This window comes from Hemiscyllium ocellatum, chromosome 11, assembly GCF_020745735.1.
Source record: "Hemiscyllium ocellatum isolate sHemOce1 chromosome 11, sHemOce1.pat.X.cur, whole genome shotgun sequence".
Classification (NCBI taxonomy): domain Eukaryota; kingdom Metazoa; phylum Chordata; class Chondrichthyes; order Orectolobiformes; family Hemiscylliidae; genus Hemiscyllium; species Hemiscyllium ocellatum.
This window is the reverse complement of record NC_083411.1, coordinates 72,312,895-72,329,048: the sequence shown is the minus strand read 5'-3', so window position 1 is coordinate 72,329,048 and position 16,154 is coordinate 72,312,895. Positions and strand designations below refer to the sequence as shown.

Sequence of the window (16,154 nt, the reverse complement as noted above, 5' to 3'; positions counted from 1 at the left end):
GGTATTGCACCTATTCAGGAGCATCGAGGAGGGTTTTCAACAGCAATATGTAACTCGTGAAGGCAGCTGGACCTGCTGTTAGGAAATTAGCTCGGCCAGGTGGTTGAAGTTTCAGTGGGGGATTACTTGGGGAATAGTGACCACAATTCCATACATTTTAGGATAATCATGGACAAAGGCGAGAGTGGTCTGAAAGGAAGAGTGCTAAATTGGTGGAAGGCCAACTATACCAATATTCGGCAAGAGTTGGGGAATGCAGATTGGGAGCAGCTGTCTGAAGGGAAATCCACATCCAATATGTGGGAGGCTTTCAAAGAGAGGTTGATAAGAGTTCAGGAGAGATATATTCCTGTGAAAATGAGGAATAGAATGGCAAGATTAGGGAAACATGGATGACAGGGAAATTGTGAGACTAGCTCAGAGGAAAAAGGATGCGTACATAATATCTAAACGACTGAAGATAGATGAAGCCTTGGAAGAATATTAGGAATGTAGGAAATGAGGATTTAAGAGGGCTAAAAGAGGTCATGAGATATCCTTAGCGAGCAGGGTTAAGAAAAACCCTAAAGTCTTTTGTTCATATATATGGAGCAAGAGGATAACCAGGGAAAGGGGTTGGCCCACTTCAGGACTAAGGAGGAAAGATATGCGTGGAGTCAGAGAAAATGACTGAGCTTCTTAATGAGTACATTGCATCAGTATTTATTGAGGAGAGGAACATGATGGATGTTGTGGTTAGGGATAGATCTTCAATTACTCTAGGTCAAGTCAGCATAAGGAGGGAGGAAGTGTTGTGGATTCTAAAAGGCTTAAAGGTAGACAAGTCCCCAAGTCTGGATTGGATCTATCCCAAGTTATTCAGGGAAGAGAGAGAGGAAATAGTTGGAGTTTTAACAGATTTCTTTGCAGCATCCTTGAAAACAGGGGAGGTCCCGAGGACTGGAGAATTGCTAATGTCCTCTTGTTTAAGAAGGGTAGCAGAGATAATCCAGGTAATTACACACCAGTGAGCCTGACATCAGTTGTAGGGAAGCTACTGGAGAAGGTACAAAGGGATAAGAGATATACCCTTTGGAAGAAAATGGGCTTATCAGTGATAGGCAGCATGGTTCTGTGCAGGAAAGTTCATGTCTTACAATCCAAATAGATTTATTTGAAGAAATGGCAAATTTGGTTGATGAAGGAAGAGAAATAGATGTCATATACATGGACTTGAGTAAGGTATTTGATAAGGTTCCCCATGGTAAGCTGATGAAGAAGGTGAAGTCACATAGAGTCCAGGGTGTTCCAGCTGGATGGATAGAGAACTGGTTGGGCAACAGGAGACAGAGATTAGTAGTAGAAGGGAGCTTCTCAAAATGGAGACGTGACCAGTGGTGTCCCACAGGGATATGTGCTGGGACCACTGTTGTTGTGATATACATAAATGACTTGGAGGAAGGTGTAGGTTGCCTCATTAGCAAGTTTTCAGCTGACACTAAGATTGGTGGAGTAGCAGATAGTGAAGGGGCGTGTCAGAGAATACAGCAGAATATAGATAGATTGGAGAGTCGGGCAGAGAAATGGCAGTTGGAGTTCAATCCGGACAAATGCAAGGTGATGTGTTTCGGACGATGCAATTCCAGAGCGAGCTATACAGTAAATGGAAAAGTCCTGGGGAAAATTGATGTACAGGGAGACCGGGGTGTTCAGGTCCATTGTTCCCTGAAGGTGGCAACGCAGGTCAGTAGAATGGTCAAGAAGGCATATAGCCTACTTTCCTTCATCAGACAGGGTATTGAGTACAAAAGTTGGCAGGTCATGTTACAGTTGTAAAGCACTTTGGTTCAGCCACATTTGGAATACTGCATACAGTTCTGGTCGCCACATTACCAAAAGGATGTGGATGCTTTGGAGATGGTGTAGAGGAGGTTCACCAGGATTTTGCCTTGTATGGAGGGTGCTACCTATGAGGAGACGTTGAGTAGAACAGGATTATTTTCATTGGAAAGAAGGCAGTTGATGGGGTGACCTGATTGAAGCCTACAAAATCATGAGAGGCGTAGACAGGGTGAAGAGCAAGAAACTTTTTCCCAGAGTGGAGGACTCAGTTACTAGGGGTCATGAATTCAAAGTGAGAGGGGAAAAGTTTAGGGCCTGTTCCTGCACTGCAATGTTCTTTCTTCTGTTTAACAGTACGTTATATAGTTAAGGCTGAGCATTATTCAGGTTGAGATATCTGTTAATCGCCTAATCCTGTTTTATGTTCCAGAGGTGGCTCTATAGAGTGGCTTCACAGAGAAGAAGTAAGAGGAATCCATTGTGAAAGGTACAGTTTAGTTTTAATCTTCTATTTCAAATGTCATATTTTTCACATGACCTATTTGGGATGGCGCGGGAACATGGCAGACGAACTAACTTTGTCTTGCAAACGGCCATCACAGGGTCAACGTGCCAAATATCTTCTTTCTGTTCCTATGACTGTCACCATGTGAACTTGTATGCAGTGACATTCTGTGTGTGTGTGTGTGTGTGTGTGAGAGAGACACACACACACACACACACACACACACACAGTTAAAACTGGTGAAGTCTTACTCTGAAAAAACATATAATTCAGAATGAAGACATTTGAAGTTAACTGACTCAGCAATGGCTTGTCAGAGTATGTTCTAGATACCTGCATCTACTTGATCTGCAATTAGATGATCCCACAGTCTAATACACACTTTCTATTTTATATTTAACAAAACACACTTAAGCCACAATAGAGGTAGAAGTCAAGAAAAGTCTTCAACCATGCCATGAAAGCAATTTGAAAGTCCTTCACACAAAAGGAGAGAAAGATTGCATTTCACAGACAACCTTTTTTTTGTTGTTATTCTGTCGTGGTCTGTTCAACTTTGACAAGTTCATGACAAATAAATTGTATAGCACCTTACTGACCTCATGAACTCTCAAAAAGCTTTACAGCCAATGCGTTAGTTTTGAAGTATAGTCAGTTTACTTATGCAGCAAATACCGCAGTCAATTTGCATTCAGCAAGGCCCCGACAAATAGTTTTAACAGTCACATGATTTTGATTTCCCATGATTTGTTGCGAATAAATTTTGGTCAGGATTTTGGGTTCAGTTGTAAATCCCGTCAGATCTTCATTTCTAAAAATGGATTGGGTTGTTAACAGATCGCCACCTCACTATCACTGAAGATGAAAACTAGCATAATTGGAAGATAATGTTTTCCTGAGTGCACTGAAGCTGGAGAAAAATAAAATGGTCTAGATTATAAAGTCTGGAAGTTATAAACCATTAGCAAAAGGAAGGTAATGTAACCCATGGCTATTTAAGGTTCAGAGCTGATCAATGAAACATATTGAAAGCATTGCTTAGTTTGTACAAATTCCTTTATTACTCTCGCATATTATAATCCCATTTAAAATGACTGGAATGATGCTTCCATCACAATAACCAGAAGTGATCCAGTTGGGATTTGGGGTTACATATTGATTATTCAACCTACTTTAAATTTTCTTTGTCTCCTGGCTCTAAGTGACTTTTGTGACCCATGGTCAGGCAGTGGCCAGTATCATTTGACAGTGCAATACTGTTCTTTTGCCATTAGTTAGCAATCTGATTAACCCCCAGGGATGGTAGGTATGGGACAAAATGCCACATTAAAGCAGTGAGGAATAGGCTGGCACATTGCCTGGGCAGAGAAAAGGTAGAAATGCTGTGCTGTAGCAAATACGGACTGAATCTAGTGAAATGTGCTCCATTCTCCAATGATCACAGCCTTGCTGCACATAGGATAGAATCATACAACATTAGCACAGAAGAAGGCTATTTGACCAACTGTGCCTTTACCAGCTCTTTGGTGGCATTTTTAAATCCATTACATTGCACTGCACTTCCCTCTTGCTCTGTCATTTTTTTTCACCTTCTGAATTTGTCCAGCTCCCGACTGGATATTACTATTGAGTCTTGATCCATTATCAGCTCAAGCAGTTATTTCTAGTTTCGCACAAATCTGGACAATAAAATCTTGCCTCTTCTTTAATTCCCTTGCCAGTTATGTCAAATCAGTGCCCTGACTGCCCTTCTAATGGAAACAGTTTCTCTCTACCCACCCCACCAAAACCCTAAATACTTTTTAACACCTCTATCCAATCTCTCCTTAATTTTCTCCATTTTAACATGATCACTAAGTGTGCACTTTGCACTGTTGCGCTAAGGTGAAGACAGTGGAAATGTAAGCACATTCCAAAGTTTTAGTAACTGTGTGCCCTTTGACTATTTGATAGATGGTTAGTGTGAAAATTGCTATACTTTGAGGAAACAGCTGCATTCAATTTTGTCCCTGTCCTTTATATCTGTATTTTATACCACAGACTACATTTCATGGTTAATCTCAAACAAAGTCAAGTTTCATCCAGTTAACCACCAGAACATGTGACTAACTCTCAATGGTTGCAGAAAGAAACTAGAAATTCTTCATTTATTATTAGCTACTAAACATCTCTGCTTCGCAAACTTTATTTATGCTTCATGGAACCTCCACTGCAAATAATTTTAAAATGCTGTAAGTGGAGAAGACCTGATCAAAGTAGACACAGTTCCAGAAACCACCTGTAAATAGTAGCAGGTTCTGGAGATCCCCAGCAAATATTGATCACCTCCAATAACCCCCTGTAAATATTGGTATACTCCAGAGACCACCTGTAAATATTGGAAACTCCCTAAGTCCCCATGCAAATGTTGACATGCTCCCAGGGGACTTCCAACAAATAATTAGGGTGCATAATTCAGACCAATTGTGTCACTAGAGGCCCTGAACACCTTTCTGGGGCTGCGCATTTCATACCAGGCGTGACCTGCTGAGGTTTTGACAATGCACAGCCCTATCTGTTGACCATGACGTCTGTCTTCCAAATTTGGAACACTCCAGTCCTTTCAACGAATTTGTGTTTCACTTACAGAAGCTTAAGTGTTCTGTGTTGTCCCTGCGCTGCCATTTTATAAAATTGTCAAACAACAAGTTTATTTCCAGCTTGGGCTGGGTTTGTGTTTGCAGTTGGTTTTTGACAGTCTGCTAGTTAGGGAGGAATACCAGACCCCCAGAGGGTGGGTGTGTGGTATCACATGTCTGTAACATGATCAGGACGTGGGAACAAAGGATGCTGGGAAGGGAAGCAGGGGAAGGAGGAGGAGCAAGTCTATCCACTTGGGGTTTTCAAGAGCACTTGTCATTACTACCTCTACCCCAGGACTAGTGACTGAGAGGGCTAGAGTTTTAATTAGGAGGTGTTGACTGAACTGTACTCCTTACTTCAACGTGATTTCACAACATGATGAGGAAAGGCATGCTATTGGCTACACAGATTTTTGCTGCCCTCAGTTGTTATGGCTGCACGCAGGAGTCAGTGCTTGTCACAATATTTCACAGTGTGCCATCCATTGCAGTATCTGGGATGTCTTAGAAGCCATTTACTCCAGATGAGTGCAGACCATTTTCTTCCTACTGATGAGAATAGGGAACATGACTTTGTAGGTTCCCAGTGGCATGGGACACCATCAAACTGTGATGGTGCACGTGACACTAAATTATGCAGTTCATATTTGTTACATTCAACACAGGGCACATTCCCTGTGTACACAGATCAGAGAATCTGGTGTAAAGGCTTGACCACGGCTTCTAATAAGCGAGATTCAGCAGGAGCATCAAAGGCACATGAAATCAATAAAGCCCTGCCATTTGGCCCCCTGAGTCAGCACTAACTCATCCCATCCCTGTAACCCACATGAGTTTTTTACCAAGGTTAACTCATGTAACCTGCACACATGGGCAATTTAGCATGGCCAATCCACCAGCCTTTGGACTGTGGGAGGAAACTGGAGCACCCAAAGGGAACCCTTACAGACACGGGGAGAATGTGCCAACGCCACATAGACATTCGCCCAAGGGTGGAACCAAACCCGCATCCCCGTGCTGTGAGGCAGCAGTGCTAACCACTGAGTCACCATATCCCTCTGAGCTTCACATTCAGTTGCATGTGTTTGTGTTTTTTTTTCTTGGGGGGGGGGGGGTGAACCCTAAACAAATAAGGGATTTTTCTGGTACAGTGGTAGCATCCTTCCTGTGTACCAGGAGGCTGTGTTTCAAGTCCCACCTGCATCAGAGGTACATCACAAACATCTCTGGACAGATTGATTCGAAAATATTTTTGAAAAGCAATTTAACATTTTGTTGATATTGAAAGCCACAAAAGCTATTCATTTCCTCAGAATCTGAGCACTTTCCCCAGTATGTACAAAAGTACAATGATGTCACTGCAGTGTTATAAAGTAGAGTTCTGTGCGTGGAGCATGCAAAGTGGTTGCTATACCAGGTACCTGCTGATCGAAGGCTGATGACGCAGATGGCTGGTTGACTAAACCACAGCATAGATGTAAACTTAAGCAACCAGGAGCTAAAGCTACACTGTCTGCAGCTTGTTGGCCTCATTAAAAAACAAAAGTTATACAAACATCTGGAAATTTGCTCATTCATGCATTTTTGGTGGGACGGCAAAGACATTAAACCAGAACTTACGTAAGAAATCTAAAGAAGCAATCTGCTATTGTGCTTGAGGTCTGATTGTCATCTGTTCATTTTTTTCCTCAATCATCATGGGATCTGAGTGTCACTGACACTGAGGGCAATACTTATGTCCTATTTTTAATGGCCCTGGAGAAAGTGGTATCAGTAGTGACACTACTTAACCACTCTTGGTAAGAGACCTTGAATTCCTCAACCTCGTATATTCCTTGATCTTATCACTCTCAGTGCTCCTTTTATGTGATGTCTAACATTAAGCAGTACTGATTCACCCGGTGAGGGAGGCAGGGCAGGACACAGGAATCAGAAGGATGTTTAATTGTCCATGTTTTCCTCAGCAGGTTTCCTGGGAGCCAGAATCACTGGGTGACTTCCTCCCAACTCTTTCCCACTGTGCCATCACATCAAGTGTTCTGATCTGCTGGTGCGACAGGACAGACCCAGCAACGGTAAGAGTGGGATTTGGGATATTGGCTGTAAGGTCAATTGCATGAGTATGGCACAGTCAGGTTGGTGCTTGAATAATCTACAGGGTGGCTTTCTCAACTTTGCAGAAATCCCCTGATGGTAGTTTATTTTAAAATTCATTTGTGAGATGTGGGCATCGCTGGTTAGCCAGTATTTATTGCTCATCCCAAGATGCCCTTGAAGAGACTTTTGTAGCTCATGGTACATCTGAATGGCTTGCTCGGCCATTTCAGGAGGTGATTAGGAGTCAACCACATGGCTGTAGGTCTAGAGTCACACGTAGGCCAGACGAGGTGAGACTGGCAGATTTCCTTCCATGAAGGACATTGATGAAACAGATGGCTTTACCAGAGAAGGCAATAACAATGGAAGTACTTGCAGACTGCACAAAATTGAGTACATGAAGAATTGGATCACCTTGGACCCTACGATTGTCAGACCTGAACACATTTACTGTTCTCATGTCTTTTAGAAAATAATTGGAAACAAATTAAATGCAAAATGTTCTAAGAAAAATGATTAGAAGACAAGGGCAATCTTCTAAAGCCTGAACGTTAGGTGACTTTTTTTTAATTGCATCAATACTGTACTTCAGTGACGACAGTTTTCAACACTGGATAAACCTGGGGAGCATGACACGTGCAGTGATGAATCATTGACATGAGGCATCATCAGAGACCAAACACAATTGTGGTTATAAAACTGATCACACAATGAACCACAGCTTGTTGACAATATTTTATTCTTCATTATCATACTGCTCTCTCATTCTGCTGTCAAGCCTTTCCTTTCTCTGGTCTGCACTCCCGTTGTTAGCATCCTGTCTGGATGGGAACCATCCCTCCAGGAAATTCTGAAACATTCCAGGATTACTGGGCCTCAGATATGAAAAGTCCGAGGGAAATGTTTTAAGAGCATTAAAGTATGTATGGGCTTCATTTGCTTTTGAATGCCTGTTCGATTATCATTTCGGAAACATATTAAAGTGGGAGGAAATTAACAGCTTGACCTCGAGAACAGATATCATCTGAAAGCAATGATGTTATGGTGGCTCAGTGGTTAGCATTGATGCCTAACAGTGCTAAGGACCTGGGTTCAATTCTAGCCTTGGGTGACTGATTTGTATGGAGTTTGTATGTTCTCCCATGACTGTATGGGTTTCCTCCCACAATCCAAAGTTGTGCAGGTTAGGTGAATTGGCCATGCTAAATTGCCCATAGTGTTCCAGGATGTGTAGGTTAGATGCGTTAGTCAGGGGTAAACATAGAGTAATAGGGTAAGGTAAGGGAAGGGGGCTGGGTGGGATACTCTTCAGAGGGTTGGTATGGACTTGTTGGACTAAATGGCATGTTTCCACATCGTAGGGAATCTATGATCTGAATCTGATTGGTTGGGTTGGGATGAAATCAGTGGTTAAAATTCTAAACAATATCTGGAAAAGATACCAACTTGCATCAAGGTTCAGATATTAGTGGAGTTAGGGTGAGCAAATGATTCATTTGGAGGAAGTGGATTTGTCATTTATAAAAATAATATGAGGGAGGCCAGTGGTCACCAGCAGTGTGCCATAAGGTTTGGTGCTGGGCCCACTGCTTTTTGTCACTTATATAAATGATTTGGATGTGAATATAGGAGGTATGGTTAGTAAATTTGCATATGATACCAAAATTGGCAGTGTAGTGGACAGCAAAGAGGATTATCTCAGAGTACAACAGTACCTTGATCAAATAGACGAATGGGCCAAGTCATAGAGTCATAGAGATGTACAGCACAGAAACAGACCATTCAGTTCAACTCGTCCATGCCGACCAGATATTCCAACCCAAGCTAGTCCCACCTGCCCGCACCTGGCCCATATCTCTCCAAACCCTTCCTATTCATATACCCATCCAAGTGCCTTTTAAATGTTGCAATTGTACTAGCCTCTACCACTTCTTCTGGCAGGTGATACCATACACATACCACTATCTGCATGAAAGAGTTGCCCCTTAGGTCTCTTCTATATCTTTCCCCTCTCACCCTAAACGTATGCCCTCTAGTTCTGGAATCCCCTGCCCCAGGGAAGAGACTTTGTCTGTTTATCCTATCCATGCCCCTGATGATTTTATAAACCTCTATAAGGTCACTTCTCAGCCTCCAACGCTCCAGGGAAAATAGCCACAGCCTGTTCAACCTCTCCCTATAGCTCAAATCGTCCAACCCTGGCAACATCCTTGTAAATATTTTCTGAACCTTTTCAAGTTTCACAACATCTTTCTGTTAGGGAGGAGGCCAGAACAACATGACCTCCCAACTCCTGTACTCAATATTCTGACCAATAAAGGAAAGCATACCAAACACCTTCTTCACTATCCTATCTACCTGTGACTCCACTTTCAAGGAGCTATGAACCTGCACTCCAAGGCCTCTTTGTTCAGCAACACTCCCTAGGACCTTACCATTAGGTGTATAAGTCCTGCTAAGATTTGCTTTCCCAAAATGCAGCACCTCTCATTTACCTAAATTAAACTCCATCTGCCACTTCTCAGCCCATTGGCCCATCTGGTCAAGATCCCGCTGTAATCTGAGGTAACCCTCTTCGCTGTGCACACCTCCAATTTTGGTGTCATCTGCAAACTTACTAACTATACCTCTTATGCTCGCATCCAAATCATTTATATAAATGATGAAAAATAGATGATCCAGCACCGATCCTTGTGGCACTCAGCTGGTCACAGGCTCCCAGTCTGAAAAACAACCCTCCACCACTACCCTCTGTCTTCTACCTTTGGCAGATGGAGTTTAATTTAGATAAATGTGAGGTGCTGCAGTTTGGAAAGGTAAACCAGGGCAGGACTTAATGGTAAGGTCCTGGGGAATGTTGCTGAACAAAGGAATCTTGGAGCACATGTTCATAGTTCCTTGAAAGTGGAGTCACAGGTAGACAGGGTAGTGAAGAAGGCATTTGGTATGCTTGCCTTTATTGATCAGTACATTGAGTATAGGAGTTGGGAGGTCATATTGTGGCTGTATAGGACATTGGTTAGGCCACTTTTGAAATATTGCATTCAATTGTGGTCTCTCTGCTGTAGGAAAGATGTTGTGAAACCTGAAAGGGTGCAGAAAAGATTTGAAAGAATGTTGCCAGGGTTGGAGGGTTTGAGCTATTGGGAGAGGCTGAATAGGCTGGGGCTATTGTCCCTGCAGCATCGGAGACTGAGGTGTGATCTTATGGGGATTTATAAAATCATAAAGGGCATGGATAGAGTGAATAGTCAAGGTATTTTTCCCCAAGGTAGGGGAGTCCACAACTAGAGGGCATAGGTTTAAAGTGAGAGGGGAAAGATTTAAAAGGGACCTAAGGGGCAACTTTGTTACGCAGAGGGAAGTACACGTATGTAATGAACTGCCAAAGGAAGTGTTGGAGGCTAGTACAATTACAGCATTTAAAAGGCTTCTGGGTGGAAACATGAAAAGGAAGTGTTTAGAGGGATATGGGCCAAATGCAACAAGATTAATTTGGGATGTATTATCAGCGTGAACAAATCGGATTGAAGAGTCTGTTTCTGGGCTGTACAACTCCATGATTTTGGGTCACTGAAGTCATTCTATTTCTGACCCATGTTAGATGTCTGAGAGGTTTGTGGATTTATGGTTTTACTCAATGCATGCAAGGCTCAACCTGCCGCCTTGACAGAGGAAAGCTGTGTTCACCACAACTGGGCCAAAGTTAGAGCATGTGCCATTACATGTGAAGGCTTTCTGAGTCATCAGGAGGATGCGCCACATTGTATCGTGCAGTTAGCCTGAAAAGGGAAAGCAATTACAAGGTGCACCAGCCCAAGCTTCCTCTTTCATTCTGCCAAAGGTTATTTGTCCGTAAAAGGGAAGGGCACTAGCCTGACAGAGAGGGTGATTCCGATTTTCATTAGACTGAGATTTTGGAGTGACAGGGTGGAGATATGTTCAGGAAATTCCGATTTTGTGGATCGGGTGATCATTGTGGAAGAGTCAGAGGGAGACAGTACTCAGTTAGAAATTCAGGGAGAGATTGAAGTGATGGAGGGCTGGAGTTAGCTTTGTTGGTCTCAGAAGACCTGCTTCTCCCTGAAAACTGTGCTGGAAATGCAGCAATCTGACGGATTTGTGCTTGATCTCACTGTCCGTCACTTGCCCGATTTTGTGAGTTTCCACAAGCTGTGACTGATCAAACAGACTGCAGTGGTTCAAATTATATCGCCCCATCACTTTCTCAGGAAAGTTGGAGGATAGAGCCATACAGTCATAGAGATGTACAGAAAGGAGACAGACCCTTCGTCCAACCCGAGCATGCCGACCAGATATCCCAACCCAATCTAGTCCTACCTGCCAGCACCCAGCCTATGTGCCTCCAAACCCTTCCTATTCATATACCCAACCAGATGACTTTTAAATGTTGTAATTGTATCAGTCTCCACCACTTCCTCTGGTAGCTCATTCCATACACGTACCACCGTCTATGTGAAAAAGTTGTCCCTTAGGTCTCTTTTATAAATTTCCCCTCTCACCCTAAACCTATGCTCTCTAGTTCTGGACTCCCCCATCCCAGGAAATAAACTTTGTCTATTTATCCTATCCATGCTCCTCATGATTTTGTAAATCATGGTCATCCCTCGGCCTCCAATGCTCCAGGGAAAATAGCCCTAGCCTATTCCCTATAGCTCAAATCCTCCAACCCTGGCAACATCCTTGTAAATCTTTTCTGAATCTTTTCAAGTTTCACAACTTCCTTTCGAAAGGAAGGAGACCAGAATTGCACACAATTATCCAAAAGTCGCCTAATCAATGCCCTGTACAGCCGCAACTTGACCTCCCAACTCCTGTACTCAATACTCTGACCAATAATGGAAAGCATACCAAACGCCTTCTTCACTATCCTATCTACCTGCAACTCCACTTTCAAGGAGCTATGAACCTGCACTTCAAGGTCTCTTTGTTCAGCAACACTCCTTAGGCCTTACCATTAAGAGTATAAGTCCTGTTAACATTTGCTTTCCCAAAATGCAGCATCTTGCATTTATCTAAATTCATCTCCATCTGCCACTTCTCAGCCCATTGGCCGATCTGATCAAGATCCCGTTGTAATCTGAGGTATCCTTCTTTGCTGTCCAGTACACCTCCAATTTTGGTGTCCTCTGCAAACATACGAACTATTGCTCTTATGCTCACATCCAAATCATTTATATACATGATGAAAAGCAGCGGACCCAGCATTGATCCTTGTGGCACTCCACTGGTCACAGGCCTCCTGTCTGAAAAAAACAACTCTCCACCACCACCTTCTGTTTTCTACTTTGAGCCAGTTCTGTATCCAAATGGCTAGTTCTCCCTGTATTCCATGAGATCTAACCTTGCTAATCAGTGTCCCATGGGGAACCTTGTCGAATGCCTTACTGAAGTCCATATACATCATATTTACTGCACTACCCTCATCAGTCCTCTTTGTTACTTCCTCAAAAAACTCAATCAAGTTTGTGAGACATGATTTCCCACGCACAAAGCCATGTTGACTATCCCTAATCAGTCCTTGTCTTTCCAAATACATGTACATTCTGTCCTTTAGAATTCCCTCCAACAACTTGCCCACCACCAATGTCAGGCTCACCGGTCTATAGTTACTGGCTTGTCCTTACCACCTTTCTTAAATAGTGGTGCCACATTAGCCAACCTCCAGTCTTCCGGCACCTCACCTGTGACTATCAATGATACAAATATCTCAGCAAGGGGCCCAGCAATCACTTCCCTAGCTTCCCACAGAGTTCCAAGATACACCTGATCAGGTTCTGGGGATTTATCCACTTTTATGTGTTTCAAAATATCCAGCACCCTCCTCGGTAATATTGACATTTTTCAAGATGTCACCATTTATTTCCCTACATTCTATATCTTCCATGTCCTATTCCAATAAGAATTGGGCCTGGCAAATGTTGTCCGCATTTCCCAAAAGAAAATACATTGGGTCACAAATGAAATCACTTTAAAGCAGATTATACAGTCTCCTTATAGTCTCAATGGTGTTCCCACCTCCTCAAGAGTGGCTTGATCACGCACTCATTAATGCTTCTCATTTAAAATTAAAAGTAGGCATGTTCGAAGCAGGTTACATTCCTGTTGCAAACTTTTAAAACTTTAGTAGATAGCAATGACTCATGTTATGTCTGTTTTGAACTTACAAATGAACTGAAAGCTTGGATGAATTTCATGCAAATTCCTTTCTTCAACATCTCATTTTCCATTTCTAGGGATAGGCTGGCCACCAATATCCACTACAAACCGACCAACTCCCATAGTTACCTCAACGACATATCCTGCTTCCTATAAAGACTCGATTCCAATCTCCCAGTTCCTTCGTCTCCATCACATTTATTCTGATGAGGTCAATTTTGATAGACGAGCCTCCAAAATGTCCACTTTCTTCATCAACCGAGGATTCCCCAGCACCGTTGTTGACAGGGCCCTCAACCAGGTCCAACCCATCTCCCGCACTTCTGTCCTCACACATTCTCTTCCCTCCCGCAACAACAATAGGGTTCCCCTACCATCCAACCAGCATCCATGTCCAAAGGATCATTAGCCGCCATTTCTACCACCTCCAGTGAGATACCACCACCAGACACACATTCCCCTCCCCTCTCTTGTAAGCCTTCCACAGGGACTGTTCCGTCAGGGACACCCTGGTCTGGTCCTCCTTCACCCCGAACATCTAAACCGCCCCCCTAACCTGCCAAAACTATATGGCACCCTCCCCTACAACCACCGAAGGTGTAACACTTGCCCATTTACCTCCTCCCTCCTCAATATCCAAGGGCCCAAACACACCTTCCAGGTGAAGCAGCATTTTACCTGCACTTCACATAATCTGTTGCATTTGCTTCTCACAATGTGGTCTTCTCTACACTTGCGAAATGAAGCAAAGACTGGGTGACCACTTTGTAGAACAACTAGGTTCTGTCTGCTAAAAACATTCTGCTTGCCTGCCACTTTACCACCCCACCCTGTTTCCAGGCCAACATCTCTGTCTCAGGCTTGCTGCAGTGCTCCACTGAAGCTCAGTGCAAGCTGGAAGAACAGTACCTCATTTTCCACTTGCGGACCCTGCAGCCTTCTGGACTTAATATTGAGTTCAACAGCTTTACGGCTTGAGCTTCTCCCATGTCCTTAACCCAACCCCCATACCCCAGGCCTTGATATCACATAGTCTGCTATTACGCATAACTTATTGTTAGCCACGAACAGTCTCCATTAATAGCTTTTCATTCTTCGAGCATGGTGAATGTATCTCCACCACATTGACTACAGCATTCAAGAAGGTGACTTATCATCATGCTGTCAAGGGACAGAAGGCAATTGTGGACCTTGCCAAGAGTGAATATCTTTACAGTACTGCTAATAAACCAGCATTTGGGAGGTTTCCACGTGTTACTAGTGCACATTGAAATTACTTTACTACTCTCCGCAGAGGAGAATCTCAAAGTGTTTTAACTAGTATAGAACTCCCATTCTCAGGCAATCCTTATGGAAGCTTCAGTAAAAATGTTCACATTACAGCACAGAATCGAGTGCCTACCCTCAGTACTGTACTGCAGCATGGAAACTCTGCACATTTACATATCTTGAAATTCTTTTGGGCTTGGGTATAATTTTCTGCATTTTCTCTTCCTAAACACTTTTTCTTTTTCTTATCCTTCACTGCTGCACAAACTCTAGGGGATGGCACGTTGTTTTGATGATATTCCAAAGGGTTTGGCTTTGTTTCTTGTAGTTTATTTCCTTTTTCGCTGACCCTTTATACACTTACCTTGACTCTCACTGAACTGTGCCCAAAATTGGGAATCTCCCACTTTGCCCTGTCCCCTCAGGATGTTATTCTGAATTAATGGCCTTGGCATTATGGCCCAAGCAAACGCTGCCAATCCTTTTACCACCAACAGCCACCAACTCCCATTAATGATAAAAGCTGGAAAGGATCTCAGTGCATTAAAAACTTGAAAACAGTTTTATGATGTACAAGTGTTTGATTTGAGAGAGGATGGAACACCTCATTAATATAATTAAATCAGACACCCACAGTGTAGCTGGAAGTCTGCTTCAGCTTTACTGGTTCTGCAGTGCTGCTTTTCCAACGCTGGGGAGTAAATGGGAGGAGATAGTGATCAGGTTGACAAGGTAACTTCTTTTTACAGCACTGCTTGTGGGCCAGGAGGAGCAGGATTTTTTCCCCACCAAGTCCCTGAAAGAAACCTTCCCCTCAGCCAGTCACTGGCTTCTCTCTTCACCTTCAGCATTCACAGACTTCTGTCACCATCCCTGACCCCAAAGCAAGCACCATTGTTCTCTCTATGTTGCAATCTTTAGCTGATGCTATTACCCACATACCTCCCCCACCTCACATCTCCTGACCCTGATCTCTCACTTCGACATCCCGCCACAGTCTACCATTAAACGTCCTGCCTCTGGTTTCTCCTGCCCACCAACCTAGCAATTTGCGTAGCTGCCACACCAGAGATAGAAGAAAGAAATAATAACAGTGCCCTGATGTTTTATTCAACAGGAGCCTGGCACCCCTGGTTTCAAAGGATTTTCCAGGCATTTTAACCCTCCCAGCTCCCTAGAAGTACCTGAACAAATGCTTGGCCAGAGCACAGTAAATTACACTCTCACTGTCCATAGTTGTGCTGAAATGAATTAGGAAGCAGGAAAATGCAGCAAATTATTTATAACATGAGACTGTTTCCTCACATTCTGTCAGAGCTCCAGTTCCTGCTCACAATAGCGTGTGTCACTCCTGTTTGTGGTCTATCAAGCTTCAGTCTTAACCACAATGGTCACAGCTTCAGACCGTTTCCAAGTTATCAACAGTCTGCTTTTTGGGGGTTTTCTTTACTCTGGCATTGTGGTAAACATCATAGATTCTGCTCATTTCTCTGTTTTGAGGAGATTGTTAATTTATGATATGGTGTAACCCAGCAGCAAGCACATTTGGGCACAGGAGATCTCGAGAAGGAACTCACTCTTGCACATTTCAGATGCGTCTGGGCAAATACTTCCAGTTTCATCACAACTCAACATTAAGTAATGGAGCTTGATTCACATGA

At 43.2% G+C, this 16,154-nt stretch overlaps 1 protein-coding gene across 6 annotated transcripts in view; it reads left to right on the top strand.

Annotated features, from left to right (window-relative positions):
- The window catches only part of LOC132820209 (probable G-protein coupled receptor 174), a 57,434-nt gene that overhangs the window by 26,291 nt on the left and 14,989 nt on the right, over positions 1-16,154 (top strand). For 4 of the 6 annotated variants that reach the window (XM_060832193.1, XM_060832194.1, XM_060832195.1 and 1 more), the window contains exons 2-3: positions 2,252-2,308; positions 6,912-7,022. The gene's annotated coding sequence lies outside the window, so the exon portion shown is untranslated. The remainder of the gene's footprint in view (positions 1-2,251; positions 2,309-6,911; positions 7,023-16,154) is intronic. The other 2 variants (XM_060832192.1, XM_060832197.1) reach the window with 1 other exon arrangement.